We start from the raw sequence: 26592 nt of genomic DNA on the forward strand, positions 1-26592 counted from the left end.
CATATACTTCAATATTTAAACAATTAATATAATTTTAAAATATATGTACAAGCCTCACATGTTTTGCTATTTGTTATAAGAATGAATTTGTTCTGACTCAATAATGTAATACAATATAGATTTTGTACACAGTCAGTGAAATCTTTTATATTATAATAATAATAATAATAATAATAATAATAATAATATCAGTAATAGGATTTAATAACAATTATTTGTATTTATTCTTTTTCCTTTTATTCTTCTGCTTTATTTGTGCCTCTTTTTCTTGTTTTCATCTCTTATAAGTTCCTCTTTTTCTTATTCTACTACATTTTTTCCACTTTTCCCCTTCTTAAAAATGGGTACAATAAATTAATCATAGAAAAATAGTATGAAAGGGTTTACACCAACATAATACTAGAAATGTTCCTTATTATACAGTAACTGACCCTTAAAAAACCATTTTAGCAACAAGAGAAATAGTTATAAAATAAAAGTGATAAGCTCTATCCTTAAAAAAATTGATTATATATATATACTGTATATATATATAAAAAAAGTAGTTAATAAAAGTCAATGTCTGTCAGTCTCTCCTTAAGTGGTAATTTTTACCAATTATTGGTAGTTCATACAATGTTAAAGTACTAGAAAATGTTCACTAAAAAAATTATATATTTGATCTTAGTAGCTTTGCCATGATTAATTTGTCTTTAATCTCCTTGTTTGGATCTAGAGCAGCTCTTTCAGCAGAAGTATGCCCTGTTAACTTCCAAGTCATAAATATAGTAAATCAAAATAAAAGACAATCACCTAGATCAGTGTTTTTCAACCAGTGTGCCGTGGCACATTAGTGTGCCGTGAGAGATCCTCAGGTGTGCCACGGCAGACTGACAACAGTGTGACATATTTTTTAAACTTTGCTTGTTTTTTACTCCCAGTGCAGGGGTAGTTTGTAGGAGGCATGGCATAACAGCACAATACATACAGTATGTGTGTGTTTGTGTTTATGTGTATATATATATGCTGTATTAGGCTACAATGTGTGATTTTTTTAAAATTTTGGGATGGTGGTGTGCTACAGGATTTTTTAATGTAAAAAAGTGTGCCACGGAAAAAAAAAGGTTAAAAATCACTGACCTAGATTACGAGTTTTGCGTTATGAGTAAAAAAGCAACGTTGTGGCCCATAACGCATCATTTTCCCTAACACAGCCATTACAAGTCTTGTTGGTATAGGTTTACCTCAAAAATTTTGACCTGCAATGCAAAGCCAGTACAACACTCCTAAAAATTATGTTTTTAATGGGATTCCCATAGCACCGGTATTACGGTATTACGAGTGATTTAACAAAATTCAGGGAATTTTAGGCTCATATGTTCCTGGAGAGATATTTGATGCATTAGAGTATCAAAATTATGACTAACTCCTGAGCTAGGTTTATTTTGTTCATTTGGTAATTTCAGGAGAATTGACTCAGTACAACTGTTCAAGATTTAAGAATAATGAAAAATACAACATTAACAAAGCAAATAAAAAAGAAATACATGTTATATAAAGTTTCATCATATTCTTTTCATCACAGTTACTAATAAAATCATGGCAAGATGTTGTTCTAAATACTTTTAGCAATGTAGGTTGTATTACATTATTAATCTACTGTTAAACAATTATATTGTATTGTTTATCTTGAGAGTTTGTGAGAACTTGTATTTTGAAGATGTTTTTTTTTTATAAAAAATATAGCTTAAATCAGGATCAAACAAAACCAGGAATAAGTATAATCCATCATCCATGAGAAGAGCCTGGCTTTTGGTCTTCTCAACACCCAAACATTCATATACATCTCATTTTTATCTTCACATTTTTCTTTCTACCTTTTGCACTTTTGGTATTGTGTTCTTGTTTTTGTATAGAAAAAAATAATAAAAGCATTGTTCTTTTTACTTTTTACAAAATGTTGAACTTATCTTATGTGAAATGATAAAATAGATTAGCCACACCTACCAACATAGAACCTCAATCCATTTAAGAGCTATTAATAATTATTATATGCAAGTTCAAGAAATGTTGGCTTATTAATTTAGTGAACTAATAAAGGGTCCTCTGTGGAAATGTAAAAAAAACTTTTTTTAAGTGTACAATATCAACTTTTTAAATTATGGTTACTTGTACTCAAAAATAAGTCACATGAGTTATTTCAACCCTCATGGTATTTCATTCAAGATGTTTTAACAATGTAATTGAATGTATCTAAAAATAATAAAGGAAATGCATGCAGAAGCATTCTCATTTAAGATAAACAACAAGACAGCCTCCAAACATAAGACAGTTTGTTCCATCCTTTAATCATGATAGTTCTCTTCTGTTTATTTTAGAGAGGGAATAAATTTAGATAGTTCACAACCATCTGTAGCAGTTCGGTATATTGAGCCATTGTACGATATTACATAGTACTTTTCCATACTGTCTTCAGGTTTTTATTATGCTAATAAAGGAAATGAAACAACCGGATACACATTATTAGTAGTAAAGTCTATTTTCTACAATGCTAAAACATACGAGTAAAACTGAATTATAGATTCAAGTTGTTCAAAAAAGTTTCTTTTTGAAACAAAGTTTTTTTCTTTCTATATTGTTGGTTTTAAGGAATTAATTAAAAAAGTTACAGTTGAAAGATCTCACATTTTCAATGGAAACATCATATGTATATATATATATATATATAACTACAATTTATAGAGGGGTCAGTATATCTCATAAACCATTTATGTAGATCGTACCTAATTTAGGGGTGCATTCAAAATTAAACTATTATACAATAAACATTCATAATACCCTCAGCTTACATGTTGATAATTCAGCTTTAACGAAAAGGTTGCTTAAAATAACTACTGTATTATGAAGCTGTAATACTTCAGGATTCAGTGTTTATAGCCTTGACATTCTGAGATCTACTAACTGAAGTGGACAATTCACTGTAATGGTTAATGATAAAATATGTACCATTACTGCAGTACTGGCCATCTCACAAATGTATTCTCTTCCTACTTATGTATGTTTGTTAATTTCTGTACAATTGAAAAAGATGTTGTAGGTTCTGTAACTCAATTGACGTGTAATATAACCTCAATTCTATGGTTTGAGTGTGTTTACCCCATTATACACTTTAAACACAGGATGCAGGAGATCACTGGTCAAATTGGGATATTGCTTTGTTAAGCTAATGTTGTGTAACCTACTGGTTTTTAACACAAGATCTAAGCATTATTTAATTGTCTGAGGCCAACATTTAACAAGCACCTGGCAGACAAGGCTTTCTCAAGTGAACCTGTCCACCCAATATTGCGGCCAGCAGGCATTAATATTCTACCCAATAGGCTACGGGGCCAAGCGCTTGGCAGCAAGGGCTGTCAATCAACCTGATCAGACTTATCTGGGGTGATTTTAGGTCAACAGCTGGCACACAGGTAAGAAAGCAGTGGTCTGATGACCTCTGCTTATCTATCGGATGAAGGCTTTCTTATGAGAGCCTGCACGGAAGCTGCATAAAGCTGCAACTCGCAGCTTTATACATTTCCCCTTAGGTGTCAACATAACTTCAAAATCTAATCATCTACTTAATTGCTTCCATTTTAATTTCTAATTATCTCTTAACAATTCATTAACTTTTATGTGAATATGTGATCCTGGTCACTAAAAGTAAAACTCTTGCAGAACACACAGCTTTTGTCCAGTTACAATAGGTGTTTAAACAAAGAGAAAGACTAGGGATGAAACAAGGGAAGTCATGTCTCTGATAAAAACGTTATAAATATTTTTTCCCAATGATCCATATTTTTTCCGCTGCTAAATTGTGCCTAGCACAAGAATGGCGTATGCCGATTCTTCAACTCCCTAAACTAGCTTTACAAAATAATACTGGTGCTAAAATGGAAAAGGGAGTTTATCTGGTATATGATAGAATGGAGGCTTATTGTGAGTGCTGAATCATTAGGCTAAAAACAGATATTGTAGCAAACAATATAATTTCCTGTTTTTTAGAAGCCTAATTCTGGTAAGAGGGATAGAAAGTAGGAGACAGAAAGAAACACAAAAAGGGTTAATAAGTAGAGAAAGAGAAGTAAAGAATTTAAAGGGACACTGAACCCAAATTTTTCTTTCATGGTTCAGATAGAGCATGACGTTTTAAGCAATGTTCTAATTTACTCCTATTATCAACATTTATTCATTCTCTTGGTATCTTTATTTGAAATGCAAGAATGTAAGTTTAGATGCCGGCCTATTTTTGGAGAACAACCTGGGTTGTTCTTGCTGATTGGTGGATAAATTCCCCCACCAATAAAAAAGCTTAGATGTCTTCTTTTTCAAAGAAAGATATCAAGAGAATGAAGAAAAATTTATAATAGGAGTAAATTAGAAAGTTGCTTAAGATTGAATGCTTTATCTGAATCACAAAAGAAAAAAAATGTGGTTTAGTGTCCCTTTAAGAAGAACAGATATATATATATATTTTTTGGTTCTCCCCCCCCCCCCCCCCCCCATCCACTCGTACTCGTACAGTTTTCTTACTAGGCTTCATCATATCCTTGTTTTTACAATCCAACGTAATTATTATGAGTAGACGTTTATAATGTTTTTTTGTTTGTTATATTCTTACCGATATGTGATTTTATAGCTGAATTTCTGACATTTGGTGCCATACAATGCAGACTGGAATAAGTATTTTCCAATATTTAAATGTCCTGTTGTAACATATAACTTCAGGTTAATTTTTTGACATGAAAAATTTGTATTGTTGTCAAATTGTATTTTAACTGGAAATAATAAAAAAAAAAAAAAATGCTTTTTGTGTCGTTTACGGGAGAAGATTAATTCTGCAATTTGTATCCATAGAAATGAGTGATTGCCTAACATAGTCTACGTTTCCATTAAAGTTGTAAACTGTGTAAACTGGTGGTAACATAAATGTCTTTGTAAACATTAAAGGAGACAATACAGTTAAAATTAAACTTTAATGATTCAGCACACAATTTAAAAAAAAATTCAATTCACTTCAATTATCTAAATATGCACAATCTTTTATATGCACGCTTTCTGAGGCACCAGCTACAAGTGAGCATGTGCAAGAATTCACAGAATATAAGTATATGCATTTTGTGATTGGCTGATGGCTGTCACATGATGCAGTGGGAAGGAAAATTAAACTAAATTTGAAATGTGTTAGAAAAAATCTACCACTCGTGAAATTCAAAAAGAGTTTTTCGTACAGCCTTTATATTATGCATGAATTGATTATAATATTATACTGTGTTTAGTGCTCTTTTAATGGAACTACTTGTTGTTAACCATTATAAACAATAACATTTATTTCATACCATAAAAAAATATCAGTCTATGGGGCTGAATTATTAAAGTCTGGCGGACATGATACGCTGCAGCGTATCATGTCCGCCAGACATCGCTGAATGGGGACAGCATACGCTGTCGGCATTCAGCATTGCACAAGCAGTTATTGTGAACTGCTTGTGCAATGCCGCCGCCTGCAGATTTACGGCCTATCAGCCACTAGCATGGGGTGTCAATCAACCCAATTGTATGCGATCGGTTTGATTGTTGTCAGCCACTCAGAGGCGGCGGTAACTCCTGTTTCTGGTGAGCCTGAAGGTTTGTGTGGAAACAGGGAGATTTGGCCCCATCATAAATCAACGCCTATGTGTGTGTTTAGCAATACTAAAACATGAACAATATACACTTAAAGTGGCATACAAATGAGACACATATGCTGTGTTAGATAATTGTATTATTATTATTTACTAATATTTAATGTTATAATAATATTTAATTGTATTTAATATTACACTATTGCTTGCATACAACTTTGTGTATAACTCTGCAAAGGGGTTAAATGAGTTGTTAAAGTCAAATGCAGGGCAGCAACACACTACTGGGACTTAGATAAACACATCTGGTGAGCCAATGAGAAGAGACATATCTGTGAAGTCATTTATCACCAGCTAGCTCCCAGTAGTGCATTGTTGCTCCTGAACCTACTTAAGTGTGCTTTTCAACAAAGGATATGAAGTGAACAAATTAATAATAAGTAAATTGAAAACTATCTTAAAGTTGCAAGCACTACCTGAACCATGAAAGTTTAACTCTTTTATCAAGAGTTTTGACAAGAAAACAGCACTTTATTCAGCAGATAAAATCTCATACAAAAAGTAAAGTTTCTTTAAAAATCTTTTTTATTTTATGCAAGCCTTAATACAAAGAGACTCTTTTCTCTAATGTAGCATAATGCAAAAGTCTGCTACTAACATATTAAGTAATACAAAGCATAAAGAATAGAAAATAATATCAAACAATATTGATTGATGTTCTATACTACAGCTGTTGTCAGATGTACTGGTAAAAAACAACAATAAGGGCCCCATGCATTATAAGGCATGGGCAGTGGGGGGTCGATCCGATAAAAATCGTCGCCCGCAAAAGCCGGCGACGCCAATAATTGCGCGGATTTGGTATCCTATATACGGCGTAAGCTAGAAGTTACGCGCGTATATTTCTGCCGTCGCCCGCAGTTTTTTGGGCCATAGGCAGGTATACCAAACCCGCGCAGTTTGGTATCCAATATGCAGCGTAAGGACTTTTGTGGGGCATGCCCCAAATAATTACTCCATTTTCACCTCGCCACAAAAAGCAGCCGTAAGAAGCCTTACGCTGACTATTGGAGCCCCGTAACTCCCTAAACTATCTAGAAAATAAACCTAACACCTAACGCATGCGCAATGTCTATCTCCCTGTCAACCGCGATCTGCTAAAATAAACCTAACACCTAACGCATGCGCAATGTCTATCTCCCTGTCAACCGCGATCCAATCAGCCAATCAGATTGAGCTCGCATTCTATTGGCTGATCGGAACAGCCAATAGAATGCGAGCTCAATCTGATTGGCTGATTGGATCAGCCAATCGGATTGAACTTGAATCTGATTGGCTGATTCAATCAGCCAATCAGATTTTTTTAACTTAATTCCGATTGGCTGATAGAATCCTATCAGCCAATCGGAATTCGGCGGACGCCATCTTGGATGACGTCATTTAAAGGTACCTCATTCCAAGTTTAGCAGTCGGCCGGGATGGATGCTCCGCGGCGGCGGAGCGAAGAAAGAAGATTGAAGATGCCGCCGGAAGAATGAAGACTTTGCTGCCGCTTGGAGGAAGACGTCGCCGGAGGAAGAATTCTTCTTTGCCGCTTGGAGGATGACATCGCCGGAGGAAGATTTCTTCTTTGCCGCTTGGAGGACGACATCGCCCGGATCGGATCAGGAGTTCGGCCCGGTGTGGTGAAGACAAGGTAGGGAGATCTTCAGGGGGGTAGTGTTAGGATTTTTTAAGGGGGGTTTGGGTGGGTTTAGAATAGGGGTATGTGGGTGGTGGGTTGTAATGGGGGGGGGGATTGTATTTGTTGAATGCAAAAGAGCTGAATTATTTGGGGCATGCCCCACAAAAGGCCCTTTTAAGGGCTGGTAAGGTAAAGAGCTTTGAAATATGTTTAATTTAGAATAGGGCAGGGAATTTTTGTTATTTTGGGGGTTTATTATTTTATTAGGGGGCTTAGAATAGGTGTAATTAGCTTAAAAATCTTGTAATCTTTTTTTTATTTTTTGTAATTTAGTGTTTGTTTTTTTTTGTAATTTAGTTTAGTTAATTTAATTGTATTTTTAGATAGATGTTTGTAGTTTATTAAATTTATTGATAGTGTAGGTGTATTTGTAACTTAGGTTAGGATTTATTTTACAGGTAATTGGGTAATTATTTTAACTAGGTAGATATTAAATAGTTAATAACTATTTAATATCTATTATACCTAGTTAAAATAATTAACTATTTACCTGTAAAATAAATATTAACCCTAACATAGCTATAATGTAATTATTAATTATATTGTAGCTATCTTAGGGTTTATTTTATAGGTAAGTATTTAGATTTAAATAGGAATATTTTAGTTTATAAATTAATTAGATTAATTTAATATAAATTTAGTTAGGGGTGTTAGGGTTAGATAGAGTTAATATAGTTAATATAAATACTATAGTAACTATATTAACTATATTAACCCTAATATAATTAGGGTTAATATAGTTAATATATATAATGTAATACCTATATTAACTATAATATACTTAGGGTTAATATAGATAATATAGCTGGCGGCGGGGTAGGTAGATTAAATTAGGGGTTAATCATTTTAATAGAGATGGCGGCGGTGTTAGGGGCTTACATTAGGGGTTAATAATTTTAATATAGATGGCGGCGGTGTTAGGGGCTCACTTTAGGGGGTTATAGATATAATATAGCTGGCGGCGGGGTACGGGAGCGGCGGTTTAGGGGTTAATAATTTTATTAGGTTGCGGCGGGGTAAAGGAGCGGCGGTTTAGGGGTTAATAGCATTTTTATTGTTAGGCTAGTGAGGGGGGATAGCGGATAGAGGGTTAGACAGTGCGGGCTATGTTAGGGAGGCGTGTTAGACAGTGCGGGCTATGTTAGGGAGGCGTGTTAGACAGTGCGGGCTATGTTAGGGAGGCGTGTTAGACAGTGCGGGCTATGTTAGGGAGGCGTGTTAGACAGTGCGGGTGTTTTAGACTTTAGTCAGGTTTTATAGGCGCCGGCAGATTCTAACGTGGCGCAAGTCACTGGCGACGCCAGAAATTTGTACTTACGCAGATTTCTGGACATCGCTGGTTTGTGAGACTTACGGCACGTTAGCATCTGACGGCGACCTATATGGGATGGCTCGAGTTGCGAGCTGAAACTGCGGGCGACGCCGGTTCCCTCGCTTGCGCCGCAAACTGCGATCGATATCGGATCGCGCCCTGGATCTGTTTGTCCGCTGTGCCGTATGTATCATTACTCACTCCGAAGAGTGTGTAATGCCTGCCCCGTCACTCACACAACCAATCGCGCAAGTGAAGGGACTGGGATTTCTCAGAGGTGGTGAAGAGTGTAGGAAGCAGCGGGCTAATGACTGCTGCTTCTTACATTGCGGGGGTGGCTAAGGGTCCTTAACTCAAATATCAATTTCCCCTCCAGTTTCAGTAATTCTTTGTGGGATATTTGAGTTAAGGACCCTTACCCCGAGAGGTCTGAACCAGGAGTTAGAGTTGTTTCCTATGAGAACTTCCCCTCCAGTTTTTTAAAAACAGGTTATAATTATTTTTTTTAAATAAATACTCCCTATCTTTTAGCCATAATGTATTGTGGCACCATAAGAGTAGCAACATATATTAACACTGCTCTTTAAGGAACCTCTGATTTCTACAAGATTTGTGTTTTTTTTGAGGATATGTGTTGTTGCATTATATGAATGAATTTATTTCTCTGAATTTATTTTTTTGAATTATATGCTGCTAGATTGTTCTCTTAAAGGGCATACAGATTTAAATTCAGATGAATATTCATAGTAGCTTATTTATACAAAATTAACGATATATGAAGTATATATATATATATATATATATATATAAAATATACTACCTTAATTCTGGTTAATAAATTTATTAAGAAGATTAGAGATTATAACAGAATACCACCTTAAATCATGCCCTATAAAGGTAACATTGTAACAGCCATCATTGAGCTTGACACAAACTACACGTTAGAAAAAATGTGTTGCTCAATTATCTGATGGTGTCAAGGATCCATTGTTTGGTGAAACTATGTGAGCGCAATCACAGCGGTAATCGAGGCAAGTAACAGAGGGTCTCCTTCCTGTGAAGGGCACATTTGAAGTCAACGCCCATTGCAATTCAGCTGATTTGTAAATATTCCCCACTTACACCATAAAGGAATCAAGTGGCATCATAGACAGACACGGGAGTTTCTCTGGTGTAAGGATAGACCTTAATTAACGGTTCTGAGATACAGAGCAGCTGCTGATCAAATTATACTTTTTCATTGTTACGAGTACCTTTGAAGTACTTTGATGAACTTTGTCTCCTGGTGTTTGCATTTATTTTTTAAGGATACTACATCGATGTGTTTTTTAATTTTGATTGTTTTTTAATAGGTGTAATTAAAATAGTGCTTATATGTTTCTGTAATAATTATTATTGCTCTGAATGCATTTTTTTGGACACAATTTATTTGTGAATTTAGCAGGTACTGTTGCGCAAGATTATCTTTGTTCTACATATCTGATTTATTCTGTTTTTTAGTCTTTTTTTGCTTTTTGCTTATTTTTCCAGTGCATAGCTATTCTCTGTGTTTTTTTTAGTATAGAACATCAACCAATATTGTTCAATGTTATTTTCTATTCTATATGCTTTATTTGAGTTATGCTACATTAGAGACAAGAGTCTCTTTGTGTTAAGGCTTCAGATACATAAAATAAATAATAAAAAAGATTTTTAATGAAACATTATTTTTTTATATGAGATTTTATCTGCTGAATGAAGCGCGGTTTTCTTGTCAAAACACTTCTTTTTCTTCAAATAAATAGCTGCTGTTCAGCATTTGTTTAATACAACCCCAATTCCGAAAAAGTTGGGACAGTATGAAAAATGCACAAAAAAAAGTATTTTGAAATTTTAATTCACCCTGTACTTTATTGAAAACACATTATTAACACATTATTTTTTAATTTGTGAATTTAATGTATTTTTGAAAATATACGCTTATTTCAAATCTGATGACTGCAACACACTCCAAAAAAGTTGGGATAGTCGACTGTTTACCAATGTGTAACATCACCAAGTCTTGCCCATGTCAGGATATCCATTACAGACTCATGACAGTTGTGATTTTAATGATGGGATCGGGTCTGGGGGGAGTGCCTATCATGCTAGGCATGACCTCCAGCCGCGATCCCATTTGCAAAGCCGCGATGACTTCAGGACAGCCAAACAGCTAGGATGTTCCATGCTGTCCTAATGGCGCTAAAGTCCAGCGCAGTTAGGATGGCATGGAACATCCTAACTGAGGGAAGGGGTTAAAGAGATGATGGAGATAAAGCTAGATAGCTAGACAGATAGACATGTGGATTGATAAAGACCATGTTTTTATTCTGATTATTGTAACATATTACTGGATATATTTATCTGGCTGCATCATGTGTAACTATACTTAACATATTTCTTCTTTTTACCATATTTAAAGGCCAATAGAGTCTCATTATTACTGTTATCTAGAAACTTCTTTTATGACTGGATCACTTTACTTGCACCTATAGAATATTCAAATAGCTGCCAAATCTTACACCATTGTACCTGAGGTTTGACACCAGTCTGCATTATGTTTTGTACACAACAAGGCCCCTTAAAGTTAACAATAAATGGTTTTATGACCACTGATACTTAACCTCCCCACCACCTCAGAGGTGGCCTAGTTTTATAACCCTAATTCAATTAGTTTGGGGTGATTGACAATCTGGTATCACACAGTGAATCATAGAGCAGCAATGCACAAATAATTTATTGTTTAATAATAAATATGGGCAGAGAATGAACAGTGTCTGCTGTGCACTTTCTGTGAAGATGCACAATCTTGGCTGTCACTAGATAGATAAATAGGGCCATATTTCCAGTTGAATTCTGATCATTATAACTTTAACATTATAACAAAATAGTCAAAATGTTATATTTTTCCTCATTCCAACACCTACTCTTGTAAAAAGAATTTACATTATAGAAAGTATTTCTTGCCGACTTTGTTTTTTATTTACAACCTTGTTTACGATTGTACTCAGAAGAGCTTACTTATACATATCAGTTCTTCCTTGCCACAACTGTGATGGTCGGTGGAAGCTTTAGAAAGTTTATCTTCTTTCATTTGAGTTTATTGGCTAAAGGCATAATGACAGCATATAAAGAACACTCAAGTAGTTCTTGAATTCAAGGACCAAGCCTCAGTACAGTTATCCCATTGCTATAATTATTATAGTTAGGTTTTGCGAGTAAAGAAGCTTACTCTGTTAGGTTATCAGTTATATATATATATATATATATATATATATTCCTGGAAAAACGTCGCACTCACAGGTCTTTGGATAAAGCAAATAAAATACTTTAATGAAACGTTTTCGGGGAATTCTTCCCCATCATCAGCATAAACACAAACTGCATCAAACAAACTTATATAGAAAGTGCAAATAATCAAACTAATTTTCAAAAAACCTGTGTAGGGTGTCCTCTCAGTGTGGTGGCGCCAAACATTGTGTGTGTGGAACGCAAACTGCGTTCCAGTATGTGAACCGGAAGTGCTACGTGTGCTACCCTTTCCGGTATAAATATTATTCAAAGAAGTTAATTTTTATTTTTTAGCAAATGTACTTGCAATAGCTGCCTATTGCTAGTTGCTTCTTATACATTATGTTTGTCAAAATATCAAAGTGTACACAATTTTACATACTCTTTGTCCTGTGTTCTATGTATATACCTCTCTATGTGAGTACCACGGTTTGCATGAATCAATCTAACATGTGTGATCATACCCTATTAAAGCAAACGTGTGTATATTATTATAAGTGTTAACATCTTGTTGTTGCCCGCTATGTTATTTCAATCAACTTATTTTCCTACATGTGTCCCTCAGTTGATTGAAATAACATAGCGGGCAACAACAAGATGTTAACACTTATAATAATATACACACGTTTGCTTTAATAGGGTATGATCACACATGTTAGATTGATTCATGCAAACCGTGGTACTCACATAGAGAGGTATATACATAGAACACAGGACAAAGAGTTGATTGAAATAACATAGCGGGCAACAACAAGATGTTAACACTTATAATAATATACACACGTTTGCTTTAATAGGGTATGATCACACATGTTAGATTGATTCATGCAAACCGTGGTACTCACATAGAGAGGTATATACATAGAACACAGGACAAAGAGTATGTAAAATTGTGTACACTTTGATATTTTGACAAACATAATGTATAAGAAGCAACTAGCAATAGGCAGCTATTGCAAGTACATTTGCTAAAAAATAAAAATTAACTTCTTTGAATAATATTTATACCGGAAAGGGTAGCACACGTAGCACTTCCGGTTCACATACTGGAACGCAGTTTGCGTTCCACACACACAATGTTTGGCGCCACCACACTGAGAGGACACCCTACACAGGTTTTTTGAAAATTAGTTTGATTATTTGCACTTTCTATATAAGTTTGTTTGTGTGCAGTTTGTGTTTATGCTGATGATGGGGAAGAATTCCCCGAAAACGTTTCATTAAAGTATTTTATTTGCTTTATCCAAAGACCTGTGAGTGCGACGTTTTTCCAGGAATATTTAATACATGTTTGCACCCAGGCAGATGACCACTGGAGGGTAACACTGTACACCGGATGGGATTATATATATATATATATATATATATATATATATATATATATATATATATATATATTAGTTCCACATTGTGATTGGTTGTATAATGTTATAATTGTATTCTTTGCTTAGTAAGATCTTGTTTATTTAGTTAGTAAAGCTAGCATAATCTGAGATGTACAGAACTTTGTTGTTATTAATATTGTTTTTTATGTTACTTATTTTCTTTTAACTAAATAACTTTTTTTATTTTCTCCTCTGTAATCTTTCTTGCACTTAAGTCATTTTGTTTTTGTCAGTAAAGTAATTTTGTTTTTGTCAGTAGAGTTGTTATTAGATTTTGCCCATAACCAATTGTGTATGTTTGGTTTGACAAGTTTGAGGGCTGTTGGTCAGTAATAGGAATGCACAGAACAGGGTAAAAAAAATTCAGTTAACAGATTTTAGTTAAAGAGAAGACTTGTGTAAATGTTTTAGACTAGGGGTTCCATGTATGAAGCAGCGAGGGCTGCTCCAGAGCCCTTGTGGGGCAGGTTCTCAAATGCGAGCCTACTTCCCACAATGTAAGAAGCAGCAGTCATTAGACCACTGCTTCTTACACCCTACGCCACCTCTGAGGTGGCAAGGGAAAAATCACAGAGAGCTCGCTCACTCTCTCAGTGATTGACAGCCCCTTCAGTCACGCGATTGGTTGCTTGAATGAAGGTGAGGGCATTACATACTGCAATGAGTGTGTAATGATACATACGGGCCAGGGGATCAACAGATCCGCTGCCTATATGTAGTGAAGGTGGGCGGACAGCTTCACAAGTTGAGAAGCTGTCAACTCGCCTGTTAGTACATGGAGCCTTATGTTAGTTTTTTGGTGATTTTAGTGCAGGGAGCATCATAGAGTTGCATTTTATGATTATATTATTTTAAGGAGGAAATGTTGAATTTATAAGCATAAATGCAGGTCACTGCCACATTAAAAGGTAAAGTATTTTTTATAGCTCCAGCAATAATCTAGTGCACACTAACATTTATATGTAGTAAAAACGGGTGCACTAATTCCATCACATAATAGAATTCTATGAGGGCAACCAGTAAAATTCATTCAAAGCATCAAGGTGATTGAGCAAAAAATTAGTAAAAAAAATAAAAAATAGAAGTGGAGTTCTTTTTTTATTTCTGTGCTATACTATTCAAATGAAACTTCAGCATTAACACTTCACACATACATACATAAACACATACATACATAAACACATACATACGTAAACACATACATACGTAAACACATACATACGTAAACACATACATACATAAACACATACATACATAAACACATACATACATAAACACATACATACATAAACACATACATACGTAAACACATACATACGTAAACACATACATACGTAAACACATACATACATAAACACATACATACATAAACACATACATACATAAACACATACATACATAAACACATACATACATAAACACATACATACATAAACACATACATAAACACATATGTATACGCAGAAAGACACATACCTTTGACCCCTTCTCAGTCCTGAAACTTGTCATATACCATATCCCTTTAATTCTACTAGATTCATTAATAAACCTTTGTTTCCTAAGTATTAAAGGACCACTCAATGCAGTAGAATTGCATAATTAACAAGTGAATAATAAAAAGAAAATTATTTAACATCTACTCTGAATTTCAAATAAGCAGTAAAAAGAAATTCAGACACATATATTTTTACTCCCATTTCCAGCCCCCTGTATCCCGAGCATCAGAATGGGGACAAAAGGGGATTTAAGTAACTTTGAACGTGGCATGGTTTTTGGTGCCAGACGGGCTGTTCTGAGTTTTTAAAAAACTACTGATCTGCTGGGATTTTCACGCGCAACCATCTCTGAACGCACAACACATCGAACTTTGAAGCAGATGGGCAAAAGCAGCAGAAGAACACACCGGGTACCACTCCTGTAAGCTAAGAACAGGAAACTGAGGATACAATTTGCACAGGCTCACCAAAATTGGACATTAGAAAATTGGAAAAATGTTGCCTGGTCTGATGAGTCTTGATTTCAGCTGTGACATTCAAATGGTAGGGTCAGAATTTGATGTAAACAACATAACATCATGGATCCATCCTGTCTTTTATCAATGGTTCAGGCTGGTGGTGGTGGTGTAATAGTGTGGGCGATATTTTCTTGGCACACTTTGGGCCCTTTTGTACACTTAGAGCACTGTTTAAATGCCATGGCCTACTTGAGTATTGTTGCTGACCATGTCCATCCCTTTATGACTACAGTGTACCCATCTAATGCACCATGTCACAAAGCTCAAATCATCTCAAGCTAGTTTCTTGAAGATGACAATGAGTTCACTTTACTCCAATGGCCTCTACAGTCACCAGATCTCAAACCAATAGAGCACCTTTGGAATGTGGTGGAATGGGAGATTCACATCATGGATGTGCAGCCGACAGATCTGCAGCAACTGTGTGATGCTATCATGTCAATATGGACCAAAATGTCTGAGGAATGTTTCCAACATCTTGTTTAATCTATGAATCTTCCTATCTGTCTAACCATACCTTTAGTGTAGCCTTCTATGTGGTATCCTCTGCCATTACCGCTTTTGTTGGGGAACCACAAGGCTCTGTACTCGGTGCCCCTCTCTTCTACAAATCAGCATTAAGTTCCTTAATAAAGCCCCACAGGTTTCAATATCCTTTGTATGCAGAGGACACCCAAATCTACCTCTCTGCACCAGACATACTTAATAAAGGGGCCAGTGAGTGTATATATATATATATATATATATATATATATATATATATATATATACATACACCCAGTGTCTCACAAAAGTGAGTACACCCCTCACATTTTTGTAAACATTTTATTATATCTTTTCATGTGACAATACTGAAGAAATGAATTTTTGCTACAATGCAAATAAGTGAGTGTACAGCCTTTATAACAGTGTAAATTTGCTGTCCCCTCAAAGTAACTCAACACACAGCCATTAATGTGTAAACCGTTGGCAACAAAAGTGAGTACACCCTAAGTGGAAATGTCCAAATTAAGCCCAAAGTGTTAATATTTTGTGTGGCCACCATTATTTTCCAGCACTGGCTTAACCTTCTTGGACATAAAGCTCAGCAGGGCTTCACAGGATGCCACTGGAGTCCTCTTCCACTCCTCCATGATGAAATCACTGAGCTGGTGGATGTTAGAGACCTTGCACTCCCCCACCTTAAGTTTCGGGATGCTCCACAGATGCTCAATAGGGTTTAGGTCTGGAGACATGCTTGGTCAGTCCATCACCTTTACCTTCAGCTTCTTTAAAAAGGCAGGGGTTGTCTTTGAGGTGTTTTTGGGGTCGTTATAATGTTGAAATACTGCCCTGCGGCCCAGTCTTCGAAGCAAGGGGATCATGCTCTGCTTCAGTATGTCACAGTACATATTGGCATTCATGGTTCCCTCAATGAACTGTAGGGCCCCAGTGCCGGCAGCACTCATGCAGACCCAGACCATGACACAATGCTTGACTGTAGGCAACACACAATTGTCTTTGTACTCCTCACCTGATTGCCGCCACATACACTTGGCACCGGACATGGTTCCAGTAATCCATGTCGTTAGTCTGCTTGTCTTCAGCAAACTGTTTGCGGGCTTTCTTGTGCAGAAGAGGCTTAATTCTGGGATGACAGCCATGCAGACCAATGCAACACTAACAAGTAACAGGACACTGTGGAGGGAAAATGGCTAATTGGGCCCAATTTGGACATTTCCACTTAGGGGTGTACTCACTTTTGTTCCCAATGGTTTAGACATTAATGGCTGTGTGTTGAGTTATTTTGAGGGGACAGCAAATTTACACCATTATGCAAGCTGTACACTCACTACCTTACATTGTAGCAAAGTGTTATTTCTTCAGTGTTGTCACATGAAAAGATATAATAATATATTTACAAAAATGTTACGGGTGTACTCACTCTTGTGAGATATTGTGTGTGTGTGTGTATATATATATATATATATATATATATATATATATATATATACATATACAATAAAAATAACATTTCTGTATGTAAAGTACATATTCATATACAGCAAATACACAGTAAAACACATTATTAAATATTAGTATTGAATTATTATTTTTTATGAATATTTATATGACTATTTTTATCAGATAGTATTTATTTGAGTGGAAATGTTTATTTCAGTATATTTATATTGTGTTTGGTGTAACTTTTTTTTAATTACTACTTTTTATGTGAGGTTGTCAGTCGTGCTAATCTGACAAGTGTAAACTGTGATTTTGCTCTTGCATTCACCTTTACTTTCAACTTGTAATACAAGCGATATTTCCGTTTGGTGCAAAAAAGTAAAAAAATCCGATTTTGCTTGCTCACAAAGACCTAGATTTGGAGTTTGGCGTTAGCCGTGAAAACCAGCGTTAGAGGCTCCTAACGCTGGTTTTAGGCTACCACCGGTATTTGGAGTCACTCAAAATAGGGTCTAACGCTCACTTTTCAGCCGCGACTTTTCCATACCGCAGATCCCCTTACGTAAATTGCGTATCCTATCTTTTCAATGGGATCTTTCTAACTCCGGTATTTCGAGTCGTTTCTGAAGTGAGCGTTAGACATCTAACGACAAAACTCCAGCCGCAGGAAAAAAGTCAGTAGTTAAGAGCTTTCTGGGCTAACGCCGGTTTATAAAGCTCTTAACTACTGTACTCTAAAGTACACTAACACCCATAAACTACCTATGTACCCCTAAACCGAGACCCCCCCACATCGCCGACACTCTAATACATTTTTTTAACCCCTAATCTGCCGACCGCCACCTACGTTATCCTTATGTACCCCTAATCTGCTGCCCCTAACACCGCCGACCCCTGTATTATATTTATTAACCCCTAATCTGCCCCCCTCAACGTCGCCTCCACCTGTCTACACTTATTAACCCCTAATCTGCCGACCGCAAAGCGCCGCCACCTACGTTATCCTTATGTACCCCTAATTTGCTGCCCCTAACACCGCCGACCTCTGTATTATATTTATTAACCCCTAATCTGCCCCCCTCAACGTCACCTCCACCTGCCTAAACTTATTAACCCCTAATCTGCCGAGCGGACCTGAGCGCTACTATAATAAAGTTATTAACCCCTAATCCGCCTCACTAACCCTATAATAAATAGTATTAACCCCTAATCTGCCCTCCCTAACATCGCCGACACCTAACTTCAATTATTAACCCCTAATCTGCCGACCGGAGCTCACCGCTATTCTAATAAATGTATTAACCCCTAAAGCTAAGTCTAACCCTAACACTAACACCCCCCTAAATTAAATATAATTTAAATCTAACTAAATTAATTATCTCTTATTAAATAAATTATTCCTATTTAAAACTAAATACTTACCTGTAAAATAAATCCTAATATAGCTACAATATAAATTATAATTATATTATAGCTATTTTAGGATTAATATTTATTTTACAGGTAACTTTGTATTTATTTTAACCAGGTACAATAGCTATTAAATAGTTAAGAACTATTTAATAGCTAAAATAGTTAAAATAATTACAAATTTACCTATAAAAGAAATCCTAACCTAAGTTACAATTAAACCTAACACTATACTATCAATAAATTAATTAAATAAACTACCTACAATTACCTACAATTAACCTAACACTACACTATCAATAAATTAATTAAATACAATTCCTACTAATAAATACAATTAAATAAACTTGCTAAAGTACAAAAAATAAAAAAGAACTAAGTTACAAAAAATAAAAAAATATTTACAAACATAAGAAAAATATTACAACAATTTTAAACTAATTACACCTACTCTAAGCCCCCTAATAAAATAACAAAGCCCCCCAAAATAAAAAAATGCCCTACCCTATTCTAAATAACTAAAGTTCAAAGCTCTTTTACCTTACCAGCCCTGAACAGGGCCCTTTGCGGGGCATGCCCCAAGAAGTTCAGCTCTTTTCCCTGTAAAAGAAAAAATACAATACCCAAGCCCCCCAACATTACAACCCACCACCCACATACCCCTAATCTAACCCAAACCCCCCTTAAATAAACCTAACACTAAGCCCCTGAAGATCTTCCTACCTTATCTTCACCTCACCGGGTTCAACGATCTGTCCAGAAGAGCTCCTCCGATGTCCTGATCCAAGCCCAAGCGGGGGGCTGAAGAGGTCCATGATCCGGATGAAGTCTTCATCCAAGCGGGAGCTGAAGAGGTCCATGATCCGGATGAAGTCTTCTATCAACGGCATCTTCAATCTTCTTTCTTCTGGATCCATCTTGCAGACCTCCGACGCGGAACATCCTGCTGGCCCGACGGACTAACGACGAATGACGGTTCCTTTAAGGGACGTCATCCAAGATGGCGTCCCTCGAATTCCGATTGGCTGATAGGATTCTATCAGCCAATCAGAATTAAGGTAGGAATATTCTGATTGGCTGATGGAATCAGCCAATCAGAATCAAGTTCAATCCGATTGGCTGATCCAATCAGCCAATCAGATTGAGCTCGCATTCTATTGGCTGATCAGAACAGCCAATAGATTGCGAGCTCAATCTGATTGGCTGATTGAATCAGCCAATCGGATTGAACTTGAATCTGATTGGCTGATTCCATCAGCCAATCAGAATATTCCTACCTTAATTCCGATTGGCTGATAGAATCCTATCAGCCAATCAGAATTCGAGGGACGCCATCTTGGATGACGTCCCTTAAAGAAACCGTCATTCGTGGTTAGTCCGTCGGGCCAGCAGGATGTTCCGCGTCGGAGGTCTGCAAGATGGATCCGGAAGAAAGAAGATTGAAGATGCCATTGATAGAAGACTTCATCCGGATCATGGACCTCTTCAGCTCCCGCTTGGATGAAGACTTCATCCGGATCATGGACCTCTTCAGCCCCCCGCTTGGGCTTGGATCAGGACATCGGAGGAGCTCTTCTGGACAGATCGTTGAACCCGGTGAGGTGAAGATAAGGTAGGAAGATCTTCAGGGGCTTAGTGTTAGGTTTATTTAAGGGGGGTTTGGGTTAGATTAGGGGTATGTGGGTGGTGGGTTGTAATGTTGGGGGGCTTGGGTATTGTATTTTTTCTTTTACAGGCAAAAGAGCTGAACTTCTTGGGGCATGCCCCGCAAAGGGCCCTGTTCAGGGCTGGTAAGGTAAAAGAGCTTTGAACTTTAGTTATTTAGAATAGGGTAGGGCATTTTTTTATTTTGGGGGGCTTTGTTACTTTATTAGGGGGCTTAGAGTAGGTGTAATTAGTTTAACCCCTTAATGACCACAATGTACCCTGTATGTCACTGGTCGTTAAGGGTTTTTTCAGGACATAATAGCACAAGTCTAGCAAGAACAGGCTATTAATGCCCTCCCTCCAGAAGGCTTTGTGGAATAGAGCAGTCTCAATGCTGGTGGCAAGACCACGCTATAAAACAATCAAGTCCCAAAAAAAGGCCAGCGACATACAGGGTACGTCGCTGGTCCTTAAGGGGTTAAAATTGTTGTAACATTTTTCTTATGTTTGTAAATATTTTTTTATTTTTTGTAACTTAGTTCTTTTTTATTTTTTGTACTTTAGCAAGTTTATTTAATTGTATTTATTTGTAGGAATTGTATTTAATTAATTTATTGATAGTGTAGTGTTAGGTTAATTGTAGGTAATTGTAGGTAGTTTATTTAATTAATTTATTGATAGCATAGTGTTAGGTTTAATTGTAACTTAGGTTAGGATTTCTTTTACAGGTAAATTTGTAATTATTTTAACTATTTTAGCTATTAAATAGTTCTTAACTATTTAATAGCTATTGTACCTGGTTAAAATAAATACAAAGTTACCTGTAAAATAAATATTAATCCTAAAATAGCTATAATATAATTATAATTTATATTGTAGCTATATTAGGATTTATTTTACAGGTAAGTATTTAGTTTTAAATAGGAATAATTTATTTAATAAGAGATAATTAATTTCGTTAGATTTAAATTATATTTAATTTAGGGGGGTGTTAGTGTTAGGGTTAGACTTAGCTTTAGGGGTTAATACATTTATTAGAATAGCGGAGAGATTGGGTCGGCAGATTAGGGGTTAATAATTGAAGTTAGGTGTCGGCAATGTTAGGGAGGGCAGATTAGGGGTTAATACAATTTATTATAGGGTTAGTGAGGCGGATTAGGGGTTAATAACTTTATTATAGTAGCGGTGCGGTCCAGTCGGCAGATTAGGGGTTAATAAGTGTAGGCAGGTGGAGGCAACGTTGTGGGGGGCAGATTAGGGGTTAATAAATATAATATAGGGGTCGGCGATGTTAGGGCAGCAGATTAGGGGTACATAGGGATAATGTAAGTAGCGGCGGTTTATGGAGCGGCAGATTAGGGGTTAATAATAATATGCAGGGGTCAGCGATAGCTGGGGCGGCAGATTAGGGGTTAATAAGTGTAAGGCTAGGGGTGTTTAGACTCGGGGTACATGTTAGGGTGTTAGGTGCAGACGTAGAAGTGTTTCCCCATAGCAAAAAATGGGGCTGCGTTAAGAGCTGAACGCGGCTTTTTTGCAGGTGTTAGGTTTTTTTTCAGCTCAAACAGCCCCATTGTTTCCTATGGGGGAATCGTGCACGAGCACGTTTTTGAGGCTGGCCGCTTGCGTAAGCAACTCTGGTATCGAGAGTTGAAGCTGCGCTAAAAATGCTCTACGCTCCTTTTTTGGAGCCTAACGCAGCCTTTTTGTGGACTCTCAATACCAGCGTTATTTTTATGGTGCGGCCAGAAAAAAGCCGGCGTTAGTTTTTCGGGTCGTTACCGACAAAACTCCAAATCTAGCCGAAAGTTAGCGCACCACTTGTAATCTAGCCGATAGCTTCTCTGTTGTCTTCAAAAGCCTTTTTTATGTAGGTAGATATTATTATTATTATTATTAATAATAATATTTTTTGCTAATCCGTTGTTCTTTACATTCAAACCAATATGCTTCTGCTTGAAATATGTGTAATAAAATAGCATAATATATATTTACATGCTTTTTTTAGGAATTGCTATTTGTACAATTTGTGTTCATTTCACACAATGTTTAAGGAATATATATATATAAAAACAACTAAATTTCAATTTGGCATTATCAGTATGGGAAATGAAATGCTGATGTCAATCAGGATTTGAAACATGGCAGAATGCCATTTTAATTTAGATCTCAGTGTGTAAGATAAGAGCTGAAATAGTTCTATAGTATTTCAATAGGAAGACAATGCCGTTGTCTAATAGCAGTTGAATTATTAAACTCCCAAACAAGCAGCGTCTGTGATAGCTTTGTGAATACTATGTGTACTTATTTCCCAAGCATGCAAAATCACATGAATATTGCTAAACTTCTATGTATGATGTTAGTTTAACATTTTAATAGATACAGTAGTATTACACACATCTAAAGATGCTTTCATTTCTATTCCTTTTGCTACATTTTGCTCTAATCCCTTATTTTTCTTAACAAGGTGTTCAATAAAATAATCAAAGTGTTCTCTGCATCTGATAAGATACCTATCTATTCTTATCTACACCTCCCTGAATTCTATGCAAATATTGCATTAAAGTGCCCTTCAAAGTGAAAATAATGTAGTTCTACAACTAAGGATATTTACAAATGGTTTTTCTTACTGTAAATTAAATGCATGAAATTTGTTGCAATTATTTTCTAAAGTATAATAATACATTTCTGGATTGAATGAGTTTTGACATTAAAGTGATTGTAATTTTTATACCTTTCGATAATTATTTCTGTTACTATGTTATTTATATGTTAAAGTCAGTATTTTTTATTTTTTTATAAATCTAATTTATTTATTTAGATATCAGTCCCACTCGCTCTCTAATTATGCATGATGCACTGCTGACATTCTATACATTTGCTTGAACGCTGAGAAGCATGACGTTGGGGACGCATGCGCAAAGGATCCCCCCCTTTTTTTTTACACTCAAACATGCCAAAATGCCACAAATATGATTGAATAACAGCGAAAACATCATAGTAAAAAAAAAAAAAGCTCTTAGTATCAGGGCTGCCGGAGCATGCAATAGTTTCAGAGCAGTTTGACAGATTTTTCATCAATGAAACTCATATAAATTTTTAGATTTAGGCCTCTAGTTATCAACCTGTCTACTTACCTGCATTCGTCGGCCCCAATACGCTCGCCTACGCTTGCCTAACATCGCCGCCGCGAACCTGAATACGTTTGCCAAATTTATCAAGAAAGCTGTCAAAAAGCCGCGCACCAAGTACGGTGCGATGAGCAGCGGACTGTTGTTAACTAACAGTCATCGATCTCACTGCTCATCGGCTTATTCGCAGCTTTCTTGCTAGCCTGTCACTAAGTACCCACACTAAACTATACTGTTTTACCCCCCTAAACCGCCGCTCCCGGAGCCCCCCGCAACTAAACAAACTTATTAACCCCTAAACCGCCGCTCCTGGACCCCGCCGCAACTATAATAAATATATTAACCCCTAAACCGCCGCTCCTGGACCCCGCCGCCACTATAATAAATATATGAACTCCTAAACCGCCACTCCCGGACCCCGCCGCCACCTACCCCTAATCTTCTGCCCCCTATACCACCACCACCTACATAAAGTTATTAACCCCTATCCTGCCGATCCCGGACCCCCCGCAACTAAATAAAATGTTTAACCCATAAACCGTCGCTCCCGGAGTTCACCGCCACCTACATTACATTTATTAACCCCTTATCTGCCCCCCTACACCGCCACCACCTAAATGATATCTATTAACCCCTAAACCTAAGTCTAATCCTAACCCTAACACCCCCCTAACTTAAATATTATTTAAATTAATATAAATAAATATTCCTATAATTAAATAAATTATTCCTATTTAAAACTAAATACTTACCTATAAAAAAAACCCTAAGATAGCTACAATATAATTAATAATTACATTGTAGCTATCATAGGATTTATATTTATTTTACAGTCAAATTTGTATTTATTTTAACTAGGTAGAATAGTTAACAAATAGTTATTAACTATTTAATAGCTACCTAGTTAAAATAAATACAAATTGACCTGTAAAATGAAACCTAACCTGAGTTACAATTACACCTAACACTATACTACCATTAAATTAATTAAATTAATTAAATACAATTACCTACAATTAAATTAAAATAACTAAAATTAACTAAAGTACAAAAAAACCTCTAAATGATAGAAAATAAAAAAAAATTAAAAGAAGTTTAAACTAATTACACCTAATCTAAGCCCCCTAATAAAATAAAAAAGCCCCCCAAAATAATAAAATTCCCTACCCTAAACTAAATTACAAATAGCCCTTAAAAGCACCTTTTGCGGGGCATTGCCCCAAAGTAATCAGCTCTTTTACCTGTAAAAAAAAGAAATACACCCCCAACATTAAAACCCACCACCCAAACACCCAACCTTACTCTAAAACCCACCCAAACCCCCCCTAAAAAACCACTACCCCATTGAAGATCACCCTACCTTGATCCGTCTTCCCCCAGCTGGGCCTAAGTCCTCAATGAATCCGGGCGAAGTGGTCCTCCAGATGGGCAGAAGTCTTCATCCAATCCGGCCAGAAGAGGTCCTCCAGATTGGCAGAAATCTTCATCCAAGCGGCATCTTCTCTCTTCTTCCATCCCGCGAGGAGCGGCACCATCCTGAAGACATCCGATGCGGAGCATACATTGATCCCGACGACTAAACGAAGAATGACGGTTCCTTTAAATGACGTCATCCAAGATGGCGTCCCTTTAATTCCAATCAGCCAATAGGATTGACCTCACATTCTATTGGCTGTTTCAATCAGCCAATAGAATGTGAGGTCAATCCGATTGGCTGATTTCATCAGCCAATTGGATTTTCCTACCTTAATTCCGATTGGCTGATAGAATCCTATCAGCCAATCGGAATTCAAGGGACGCCATCTTGGATGACGTCATTTAAAGGAACCGTCATTCTTCGTTTAGTCGTCGGGATCGATGGATGCTCCTCGTCGGATGTCTTCAAGATGGTGTCGCTCCTCGCCGGATGGATGAAGATAGAAGATGCCGCTTGGATGAAGACATCTGCCCATCTGGAGGACCTCTTCTGGCCGGATTGAATGAAGACTTCTGCCCATCTGGAGGACCACTTTGCCCCTGGATCCGTTGAGGACTTAGGCCCGGCTGGGTGAAGACGGCTCAAGGTAGGGTGATCTTCAATGGGGTAGTGTTAGGTTTTTTAAGGGGGATTTTGGTGGGTTTTAGAGTAAGGTTGGGTGTGTGGGTGGTTTTAATGTTGGGGGGTGTATTTCTTTTTTTTACAGGTAAAAGAGCTGATTACTTTGGGGCAATGCCCCGCAAAAGGCCCTTTTAAGGGCTATTTGTAATTTAGTTTAGGGTAGGGAATTTTATTATTTTGGGGGGCTTTTTTATTTTATTAGGGGGGCGTAGATTAGGTGTAATTAGTTTAAACTTCTTGTAATTTTTTTTATTTTCTGTAATTTAGAGTTTGTTTTTTCTTGTACTTTAGTTAATTTTAGTTATTTTAATTTAATTGTAGGTGATTGTATTTAATGAATTTATTTTATTTAATGGTAGTATAGTGTTAGGTGTAACTGTAACTTAGGTTAGGGTTTATTTTACAGGTTTATTTTAACTTGGAAGTTACCTAGTTAAAATAAATACAAACTTGCCTGTAAAATAAATATAAATCCTAAGATATCTACAATGTAATTATTAATTATATTGTAGCTATCTTAGGGTTTATTTTATAGGTAAGTATTTAGTTTTAAATAGGATTAATTTATTTAATTATAGGAATATTTATTTATATTAATTTAAATAATATTAAAGTTAGGGGGGTGTTAGGGTTAGGGTTAGACTTAGGTTTAGGGGTTAATTCATTTAATATAGTGGCGGCGGTGTAGGGGGGGCAGGATAGGGGTTAATAAATGTAATGTAGGTGGCGGCGGGCTCCGGGAGTGGCGGTTTAGGGGTTAAACAATTATTTTATTTGCGGCGGGGTCCAGGATCGGCAGGTTAGGGGTTAATAACTTTATGTAGGTGGCGGCAGGAAAGGGGGCGGCAGATTAGGGGTTAATAGCTATAATGTAGGTGGCGGCGGTGTTGGGACGGCGGTTAAGGGGTTAATAAGTATAAAGTAGGTGGCGGCAGTGTAGGGGGAAACAGATTAGG

The sequence above is a fragment of the Bombina bombina genome, chromosome 2, assembly GCF_027579735.1.
Source record: "Bombina bombina isolate aBomBom1 chromosome 2, aBomBom1.pri, whole genome shotgun sequence".
Lineage (NCBI taxonomy): Eukaryota > Metazoa > Chordata > Amphibia > Anura > Bombinatoridae > Bombina > Bombina bombina.